The sequence below is a fragment of the Nicotiana sylvestris genome, chromosome 5, assembly GCF_000393655.2.
Source record: "Nicotiana sylvestris chromosome 5, ASM39365v2, whole genome shotgun sequence".
Lineage (NCBI taxonomy): Eukaryota > Viridiplantae > Streptophyta > Magnoliopsida > Solanales > Solanaceae > Nicotiana > Nicotiana sylvestris.
The window spans coordinates 61,145,525-61,157,143 of NC_091061.1; the positions used below are offsets into that span (position 1 = coordinate 61,145,525).

At 39.1% G+C, this 11,619-nt stretch overlaps 1 long non-coding RNA gene across 1 annotated transcript; it reads left to right on the forward strand.

Annotated features, from left to right (window-relative positions):
- The first annotated feature begins 7,206 nt into the window (after positions 1–7,206).
- LOC104224411 (uncharacterized) lies at positions 7,207–9,130 on the forward strand. The gene is made up of 3 exons (XR_710347.2): positions 7,207–7,485; positions 8,361–8,420; positions 8,851–9,130. It is a non-coding gene; the product is annotated as an uncharacterized lncRNA (long non-coding RNA).
- The last annotated feature ends 2,489 nt before the right edge of the window (positions 9,131–11,619 follow it).

Consider the following 11,619-nt stretch of genomic DNA (forward strand, 5'->3'; position numbering starts at 1 on the left):
ATAATCATAAATAAAGACTGAAAGCAAGAAATCACGTAACGCACATTACAGGCTATAATGAAGTAGTAAAAGCCAGTAGACAGTGAATTAGTAAAGATATGTAAAAAAATCATTTTAGTTCAATTAAACTTCATGAAATGCCTTTTCAATAATTAAGCAGGTAAATGACAGGCAATAAGAAAGATAAATACATAAAGGCTCGCCCCTCGGCACAATCTCAGAACAATACCAGCCCATCGGGCTATATCTCACATCACAATAGGTACACGCGCTCATTGGGGGTGTGCAGACTCCTGGAGGGGCCCCTTACGGCCCATACGCAATATCAAGCCATCTCGTGGCATCATCACTAGGCTCTCGGCCTTATATCAACAAACCACCTCATGGCGTACAAATCTCAGGTCCTTGGCCTTATAATCATATTCAGTGTTTCCTCACAACATAGGCCATCGGCCTTACACAGTCAGAATCTCACAAGCCACTCGGGCAGTAGTAAAATATGGTGCTCAGCCCAAAATATTAGTTAAAATATCATTTAAGTGTTAAAACAGAGTAAACATGGCAGAGTTATGAAAACAGTGGAATATAGCATGACTGAGTTCAAGTATAAAGTCAAAACAGTGAGGAAATATCAATAAAAATCCTCTAAGGGTTCAAATAGTTGGCACGAGGCCCAAATATGGCGTTCAGCCCAATACATGATGATAGCAAATAGTTTTCAGTCAAATACGCGATAAAATAGTCATTCGGGATGGACTAAATTACAATCCCCAACAGTGTACGACCCCACGCTCGTCATCTAGCGTGTGTGTCACCTCATTATAGCATAACGATGTGAAATCAAGGGTTTCATACCCTCAGGACATCATTTACGATCATTACTCACCTCAATCCGGTCCAAATCTATCCCGCGACGCCTTTGCCCCTCGAATCGGCCTCCACTTGCGTCGAATCTATCCAAAATCAGAATCACGATGTCAAAATATGCTAAGGGAATGAAGCCCAAGCGAAAATATTCAATTTACAACATAAATCCCGAAATTAACCAAACCCGACCCCTGGGCCCACGTCTCGGATTCAGATAAAAATTACATCAATGTATTCCTTATCACTCCCCGAGTTCATTCATACCAAAAGCATCAAAATCCAACCACAAATGACCCCTCAAATTCCAAACTCTAGGTCTCCAATTTAAAGCCCGAGTTCTTCAATTTTAGGCTTAATTTCCATGATTAATTAGGTAGATTTCACATTAGAATCGAGTTTTAAGTCCATGAATCTTACCTCCAAGTGATTCCCCTTGAATCCCTCTTCAATCCTTTTCAAAAAGCTCCAAAAATGCTCAAAATGATGGAAATAAGCCCCAAAATTGCGGACAAGACGACTATTTAAACATTCTGTCTAGGCCTCATTTCCTTCTTCGCGAACGCGGTCAACGCCTCGCGTTCGCGAAGCACAAATCAAATTTGACCAAAATTTTCTCTTCGCGATTGCAACCTGCCTATCGCGAACGGGATGCTTCCTCAGACAACTCTTCGCGAACGCACCCCCTCTCTCGTGAACACGATGAACAACTCGACCTCAAACCCAGTTGACCAATTTCCTCTACGCGAACGCGGAGCCTCCCCGCGAACGCGATGCCCAATCACCCATCCCTTCGCGAACGTGGAGCCTTCCTCGCGAACGTGAAGGCTTAAATCCCAGCCTTCACCAACTAACCCTTCGCGAACGCGAGGACCTACTCACGAACGTGAAGGTCTAATTCCTCTGCAACACACAACAGTTTTTCTGCAATTTCAAACAACATGAAATGGTCTGATTGATCACCCGAAACATACCCGAGGCCCCCGGGACCTCACCCAAACATGTCAACATATCCCATAACCTCATTAAAACTTGTTCCAATCTTCGGAACGCTCAAAACAACATCAAAATACCAAATTCGCACCGGATTCAAGCCTAAAATTCCAAAATCTTCTAAATTACGCTTTTGATCAAAGACCCAACCAAACCACGTCTGAATGGCCTGAAATTTTGCACACACATCCCAAATGACACAACGGAACTATTGCAACTCTCGGAATTCCATTCCGACCCCTATATCAAAAATCTCACCTACCAACTGGAAATCGCCAAAAAATCCAATTTTGCCAATTCAAGCCTAAATCTACTCTGAACCTTCAAAACTCATTCTGGTCATGCTCCTAAGTCCCAAATCACCTCCCGAAGCTATCCAAACCATCGAAACTCACATCCGAGCCCTCTAACACATAAGTCAACATCCAGTTGACTTTTCCAACTTAAGCTTCCTTAAAAGAGACTAAGTGTCTCAAAGCTTACCAAATCCTTTCCGAACCCGAGCCAACCAACCCGATCACATATAGAACCGATAGACAAAACAATAAGAAGCAGAAATGGGAAAAACGGAGCGGCAACTCATGAGACGACTGACCGAGTCGTCACACTAATACGTTTATATTGATAATTAATAATTAACAACATTTAAGGACTAATTATACGCTTCTGATTGTCATTCCCCTTGAGTAAGAAATTTACCATACGTTTCAGATATACTTCTTTTATTACCATTACCCTAAAATAGGGATAGTTACCATATATTTAGAGTATATTTTTAACATATATGTTGTACAATTTGTAATTCAAAACTAAGTTGTAGATTATGATATATTTTACAAATTCTTAAGTAACTATGAAAATTTCCCTTAGAACCACAAACATCATATTTACAATTCAAACCATGTTTATAACCGTAAATTTACCCCTCTAATACCATCGTTGAAACCATAGGCTGCCAGCGAGAGTCCATGTCTCATATCTCCATAAGACTATTCAAACAAGGGAGGCGGCAAACCAGATAAGTCCTTCAACTTGTGACAGGCAACCACTTCCTTCTCTTCTCCGACGAGTCACCATTGCCACCAAGTTGATTAAGCAACCAGTCTTTGCAGTAAGGCAACCTTCGATTGGAGAGGGTTGGACGATGACAACAAGGGCTGGACGACGACAACGAGGGCTGGACGCTCAATTCCTCTCAATTTTTATCAATGACTACTTCGTAACTGTATAAGGTGATATAGCTAAAATAAAGTAATAATTTTTCTATTTTAGCCATACTGGCTAATTTTTAAAAAATATAAATGGTCTATCCTTGACTGTGTAATAATGGGAGAGTAGTACAATTTTGTAATTGTCTGTCTGAAGGAGGTTTCCATCATTGATATTATTAGAATTAAAATTTTGGAATTAATTAAGGTGATTACTATTTTTTGCATTATTCATCAACAGACTTTAGGATAAAACTAATTTTTATATGCTTTAATTTTTAATTTCTATGTTTTAAAATATGCAATAACTTTTCAAGTAATTAGTTGTTATTAGAAGCAAAAACAGGCTAGAGTTATGGCAATGCTACAATGGTTGAGAACATGGGCGAATCGACGTACTATATTTGGGTGCTACTTCACCCATTAACCTTAATACAATGCATGCATAATTCTATAGAAAACTTGAGTCATTTGATATAATAAGCCAGAAAGCACCCAGTGAACAAAGAAGTTGATGGGTGCTTTGGTCAGAAAAGGGTAGCGGAAGGCCAATATCTTTACATATATTCTCTCTAGCCAATGAACACCGCCACCACCTCTCCACCACCGGAATCACCGGACGTAAGTTCCATGCACCTTAACCCACCACCCAATCCATCCACGGACCAACATACTGCTGCACCATCACCACTCACCTTTGCCCAAACTTGGCTCAGCAGCAACCAATTCACTTCCTACCCAACACATGCCAACAAGCACATTACTATATTGACTTGACCGACGAAACAACAACAAATGAACTCCACAGAGACACCTTCATACCACTCACCTCCGCCGAAAAATCACGCTTATACTTGCCTTGGAAGTATTCCGTCATTGTTAAAGTGTATGGCAGGAAAGTGGGGCACCAAACACTATGCACAAAACTCACAGCTCTATGGAAACCCACTGAGGAACTACCTCTAATTGACCTAGGGTGTGATTTCTATCTAGTGAAGTTCCAAAAGAAGAAAATATGTTCATTGCCCTCCATAATGGACCTTGGTTCGTACTTAATCACTTTCTCTCCATCCGCAAATGAGAACCTAAATTCATAGCTTCTAACACACAACTCACATACACAACCATTTGGTTAAGACTACCTGAACTACCTACGGAGTTCTATGATTTCGAAATATTTCAACGCGTCGGGGAGAAAATTAGATCCCTACTCAAAGTTGACACCTGCACGTCGGCAACTACACGAGGTCGATATGCTAGAGATACCTCTCAAAACACATGTCAATATTGCATCCCACAAGCAATAACTAGTCTTTGAAGGGTTTAATATACTATTACGTTATGTGGTAGACTTGGCCACACAAAAAATCTCTGTTCCTCACCATCAACTCCGATGTCACCCACCACCACTACTATGTATACCCCATTACTAAATAAACCTTTAACATCAAACACTTCCAATAACACCACACAAGATCCACACACACAATCCACTCTGGAAAATAATGATTTGGAAAACTGTCATTTTCCCCTCCAAAAACCGTTCAAGAGCAAAATCACCAATCACAACCAACGTCCAATCATACAACTCCAACATTGGTGGCGCGGGAGCCACATGTACATTTACTAACCCTAATATTACACATGTATCTAAACACATGCCTCTTAAAAAATCCCTAATTAGTACTACCTCCTCTAATTACCCAAATTTTTTTAATGAAACCACTTTAAAATTCCTTAATATTCCTGAACTAATGGACTAAACCGGCACTACTACCGGCCCAAGTATTGGAGCCCATAACCATAACAACAACACACTAAGCCCACACTCCAATACTCACCACTCACTCCACTCATCCAATCACGCTGTTGACTTACATGTTACCCCACACACACGGAGCACAAGACAACGCCACGTGGCACAAGAGCACATAACGGCTACCACAATGGACACATGCAAACCCAACTCACCCCTAATTATAGGCACTCAATTGCAAGCCTACATTACGGAAACTCAATCCCCCCCAATTAACACTCAAGGCCCAACACTCTCACTCTCTACCCAAATAACCAACACACTAACTGACAAAGCCCAACACCCAATACAAGCAACCACCACAACCCCTTCATGTGAGCTTACACATCTATTACCCATATCAAATCAGTCGTCCAAATTAACAACTCATAATCAACCTCCTATTGAACCCTCATCATTTACTTCTAATGCCAATACCACTACACATAAACCTTCCTTAATCGACCCCCCACTCCCAAATGAATCGGTCACATTACAACTTTTAACACAGGAGAACACTCTCCTTTACCAACACTAATATCCTCAATCACCCAATCTTCATCAACACCATCACAATGCAACCACCACACGACCACCCACCACAGTCCACACCCATCTACATCACACAATATCCACCAACTCAAGCTTAGACCCAGTCATGGCTAGAGATGAACATGCAGAAACATGCACTAACCTTCACCATGGAAATAGACAACCAAGATGTGTGATGATACAAAATCTGGCGAACATAGCTCAGATAGTCACCGAGGGAATGCGCATGGGAGTGACTCTCTACAATCAATTCCTATGGGTCATGCACCCCCGTCAATCCTTCATCACCAACCACCAATGGCACCACCAATTCCCACTCCTCTTTCAATGCTAGTGCCACCAGTGAACACCATGGAACTTTCCTTCTATCCACCACAACAACCACCCCAAACCTTTATCCCTTGGATACAACCTCGCTTATCCATAACACCCATAATATCGCTCCATGCACAAGCAACCCCATACCACCCTCTCACCCCACAAACTAGCCCACTTCTACCACCTAGTCTATCCCACAACGAACTAGACAAAATAGCTCAATTGGAAGTAGCAGCAACTATGGCAGAGATCAGAGAAACACTTCCCATATTGAGCTATCTCAATGGGAACGAAACATACATCCTCAAAGAACAGTACGAAAGAAAAGTGATCATAATTTGTCCACCCGAGCTACAAAGTGTCTCACTAAACATACGTCCAACAAGAAACCCAGAGGTGGGAAAGTTTGCAATAGTGTTGATCCCAGCACTGATGAACACATCCTCAATACTGGAGAGGGAGACTCCACCAAGCCCACTCAATAATCAATCCATGCAGTATGTCATATAGAACTGACGGGGAGCTCAATCACCGGAGTTCAAAAGGAATTTTTGTTCAGTGTTTAACTACCACAAACCATCTCTTGTGGCTCTACTGGAAACGCACATGCAAGATCATGAACATCTCAAGTCTGACTTTGGGTTTTCACATTTGGCCCAGTCGCCAGCTAAAGGGACTTCTGGAGGAATCGCTCTACTGTAGAGGGAGGATGAAATCAAACTTGATCAAGTGGCAGCCACAAGCCAAGAAATCCACTCTATTGTCCAGGTATACCCTAATCCTAACGCTTGGTTACTATCTATTGTTTATGCAAAAATGACACTCATGCACGTACTGTACTATGGGAAAATTTACGTACTTTACATGATTAAATTAGGCTGCCTTGGTTAATAGGAGGTGATTTTAATAAAATTACTAGATCTGCTGAAAAATATGGTGGCCTCCAAATTAATAATAGACAAAGTGTTCAGTTTATTCAATACCTTAACTATTGTAATTTAGTAGGCCTAGGGTATACGGGTAGTCGTTACACTTGGTCTAATAATCATAAATTATCCACTAGAATTTTAAAACGTCTAGATAGATGCTTAGCTAAGTATGAATGGCTAAAACTATACCTTGAGGCCTCAGTACACCACTTGCCAAGAACACACTCAGATCATAGTCCTTTTCTATTGAATTTGAAAAAGCATAAAGCTAGGGAAGTGTGTGCAAATCGAACGTTGAGTGGCTCTATTTTTATGTGTTGGAAGTGTGTGCAAATCGAACGTGACTGAATCTGATATAATACTGTGCCCAAAGGATAACTGTACTGAATCTGTGCATAAGCGATGCAACTGCCCCATGTTGGTAATATGCTAAGGAAGGTCGGTTACCTGCTTCCAAAGCTACTAACTCATGCATTTTGCCTTGCAATATTAGCTTGTATTTACCTTGTAAGATCCAAATTATAGAATCAGACTGTTATACCCGTTAGTTAGGCTATGTCAACAAATCATTTTAAATCTATCTGTTCCCTGTATGTGCTTGTTCTCGAAAGGACATTGAGGTGCTTTAAGTCAGGTCTTGAGATCTTCAAGAAGAGAGCTGTTGGAGATTTGCTGGAATCTTCAATCTTTTTTCTGTTCGTGTTCTTTAGAGGTATTGACTTTGTTGCAGGCTACAAGTGCTGGATCTAAAGAGCAAGAGGCAATTAATTTTTTGGAGAAGAAAATGAAAAATGACCCTGCTTTTTCCTACGAGGAAACTGTTCAGGTAAAAAGGATCCTGCTTAGACATGGTTTAGAGCTTCCTTTCTCCTTCTATTCCATTGTTGAGCTGTTTTTGGTTCAAATCTCTGCTGCTTTCTCTTTGATTCTTGTTTCTTGCCTACATAACTTTCTAGACGGCCAGCTATTATATGTGAAATTGGCGTTCTTTGTCTTTTCTTTTGTCAGATATATATTTTTTATTCCGTGTTGAATCTTATGGTTATTTGTCATAGAGTCAAATATTGTCAATGGTGGTGAACACTTTTGGAGAAGATCTTACCAATTGTTTTGTTCTCTTATTCATTACTAGAGAATCAATGCAGAAGGCATGAGCTATTTATAATCCAACATGAGTATTTGGTGCTTTTTTTGCTAATATGACCTGCACTATTTGGAATTAAGAACTGCACTAGATGAATCACATTGTCAAACTGTAATCTATACCTCACTTATTACGAGCAAAGACTATGTGACTTTCCCTTTTTGATTAATGAGTCTGGATGTCTTCTGAAAAAATAAAAAGTTGAGGTGAAGTTTGGAGTATTAATAGGTTGCATAATTTCCTAATCATAGCTCGACATTGCTTTCTCCATCATATTACTGGCATAAGTAATTGGTTTATATTTTTATTTTTTATTTTTTTGCACAAAGCTTAGGACTCCTATGACTTTGGGTGGTGTATTCAATTAAGCGGATGTTATTTGAGTTGGTAGGAGTGCTATCTATTGATCGAGATGGAGGACATTTTATTTGTCTACTTGTAGTATTTCATGTCCTCTATAATATGTAGAATTTTGAAGATGTGTTCAGATCTGATGTTAAAGTTTGAAGAATACCTATCTAATTGTGCTAAGAGATCATGTTCTCTTTGTTTAATAGACTGCAATATCTGCTCTTCAATCTGTTCTCCAAGAGGATTTCAAGGCCAGCGAGATCGAGGTATTTAACTGCTCCTCCACATTATTTTCGATTTGAGTCTTAGTGAGGTTCTTGCCCATAATGATCACCACATAAGAGGAAAAAATGAAAATGAGTGAAAGAGAGGGATGATTGCTTTTTGCCTCCATCTCCTTGCCTTTTATTCTGAATGAATCTCTCTTTTGCTCGAGTGGCCTTAGGAAGTGTTATTTTCCTTTGAGGTATAATGTCCCTTTAGATATTTGCATGCTTCCATTGTTTATAGAAGGAGATGGGTCAATAATGTCCACTAGTTTCTCAGTAGAGCGAGTGGTTGCAAAATATAGACATGAGACCTGTAACACAGAATTGAATTGCCTTGGGTAGTGTTAAGTGAATTGTAGTGGGTTCGCTGGATTGTAACTGGATTGTTTCACTGCTTGAATACATTATATCTTCTGGTCTTTGGCAGGTTGGTGTTGTGAGGAGCGAAGATCCGTCCTTCAGAGTGTTGTCAACTGAAGAAATTGATGAGCACTTAACTGCCATCAGTGAACGCGACTGATTGCTATTGAATGCCGTCTGATTCAGTAGAGATGTATGTTTGGTATAAAAACTTTTTGGATCCGGTTGTTACAATTGGCGTTAGAGTGTATGGAATCCCTCAGTGTACGCTCATACGAGTTACAAATTATGTTCTATTGTAACTTTTCTTTGTGTCATATTAGTTTCAGAAATTGTTCGAATGCAACTGCCAGGAATTATTAATCGGTCTTATTTCAAGCAGCTTGGTCCTGTGTGTATGTTTACAAGGGGACAAAAGGAAGCTGCACTTTCACTTTTCCTCCTTAAACTTTAACTTGTTTCCTTAACAAGGTATCATTATTGCGTTATTATCAACAGTAGCTGGTCTTGAACATTGATGTTCGGCCAAAAATGTATATATTTACCCATTGTTATCTCATATTCTAGTACGTTTAATCGTCTTTTGAGTGTTAATTATATCACTTTGTGCTTAATATTATACTTTAATTATGTTTTGGAATAAAACGGTATGAAAATGAAGAAATTTGGAGTTAAGTTAAATAAAACGCGAAAAAAAAAGAAAGAAAATTAAATAAATAAAAAAAGGGGGACACCCTTTTATTTTTTTGTCCCCCCAATTTGAAGATGAGAACAAAGGATACAATTGAAATACAAATGAAGGCAAAAAATGCACCTGGGAAAGACAATTGAAAGAGCAGGCGGCAAACTCACTGTTTTCAGCACCACGCCTGGACGCCGGGGGCGGAGGGTTTTTTCTATTTCGCCCGGGACAAGGTTATTTCGGTCCTACACGATCTCAACTTGTATAAAAGGGGTCCTAAACCTAATTTGGAGGATATCGAACATACTTTGAAGGAGAATTCACGTGGGGCAACACACACCACGCTTGGAGGATGCTTCTAACAAGATTTTCTTCTCTTCTCTTTCTTTAGTTTCATAGTTGATTAGTTCCAGAGTTTTGGGTGCTACATGAACATTGTGGTTTAAAGCTTGAATTGTTTTTATTATTTTATCATATTGGTTTATTTATTCAATTTTGCGCTTAATTATTTGATTGTTTGATCACCAATTGAATACTATCTATGAATCTAGGATTGAACCCGGGAAAGGGAATTCTAGATTGCATATAAGATTGAGTAGAACAAGATCTTAACTCTTAGGGAGGGCGGATTTGCGGTTAGGATAGGAGTATACCTAATCGTCTTGCTTGTTACTATACAAGAGTTATTAATGTGCTCTTGTTAATTCTAATTCCATAGGAATATAGGCATTAGATTAGCTTGAATATGCAAGTTGTACTTCGGGAGAAGGCTACGAGCAATATTAACCCCGTCAATCAATAAACTAAATAAATTAATTAGACGATTTAGTGAAAAACTCAACGGGATTGTTAGCTAACCCGTAGCTCTAGAATATTCACTCACATTGAATTCGTCTTTATAATTCGCCAACTTGTTTTCTTTAACCTCTTAGTTTGTTACTTTAAATTATTTAGTTAAATATTCATACTTTAGAATTCGCTTGAATAGATTAATTATTTGGGTTTAATTTAGTTGATAGTTAATCACAAGCCCCTGTGGGTATGATATCTGAACTTACAATCCTATATTGCTTGTCGACCACGTATACATGCGTGTGCGTTTTGGAGCAACAAGTTTTTGGCACCGTTGCCGGGGACTTAGAAATTAACTATTCTACTAAATTAGACTTTTACTATTATCTTTACAAGTTTTTTTTTTCTTTGTAAATATTTTTAATTTCATAACTATTTGATTGATTTTTCTCTTAGTGTGTTTCTAGTTCTCTCAGCATGACATCTGGGGATGAAGCATACAGAGATAAGGTTATTGATGAAGACGCATGGTTGATGGGAGATTTTTTATGGCCCGTATTTTTGGGCTTGTCATGACCTGACATCTTGGAAGTCTGAATTTGAATATGGGAGTAAGGGTTGGTATTGTGATGAACATTATCGATTAAGAGAATATGCGCAACGGCGTTGTTTGCTAACAACGTTGTTAAATGATTGGTCTAAGGAGAGAGTTGATCTTGCACAAGAAATTGACAGGTTTAGCTTGGCTGTGCGGAACTTGGATGCAGATATGAGTGCAAAGGTTGATGCATGTAATGCCCAACAATTTAGTGATAAGTTGTGTGAAGCTGAAAAAGATCTTCTAGACCAAATTGAGGAGCTCAAACGAGAATACCAATTATTAGATCAAAATATTATTAATGATGTCAAGGTTCATGAAGAGTGCAAAATTCAGGATGTCAAAAATAATGCAATTTTAGAGTTGGGGCGTATTGGACCTCATTCTAAACACTTTTCAACATTGTATTTGGTGGTGACACGGGAATTGATCTAGTCGAGCATATGAAGGAGTCAATGGATGAGGAACAAAGTGTTTATATTCTGAAATTTTCCACACTAAGGAGACAAAACGATATTCCTCACTTAAAGGCCAAGAAGTGCAAGATGTGATACCTATTATTTGTTTTTTTTTTAATTTTTACACCACCACCCTAGGAACGTGATACAAAAGTTGACGCAAAATTGGGGGCGCAATTTATATCTTCAAAGTGGAAGGAAAAGTGGTGAAAGTGATGGCGTCATGCCGCGACGTTAAATCAAGCGCTTGTTGGGAGGCAACCCAATTTTATTTTTATTTTTTACTCTTGATTATTTTTATTTTTT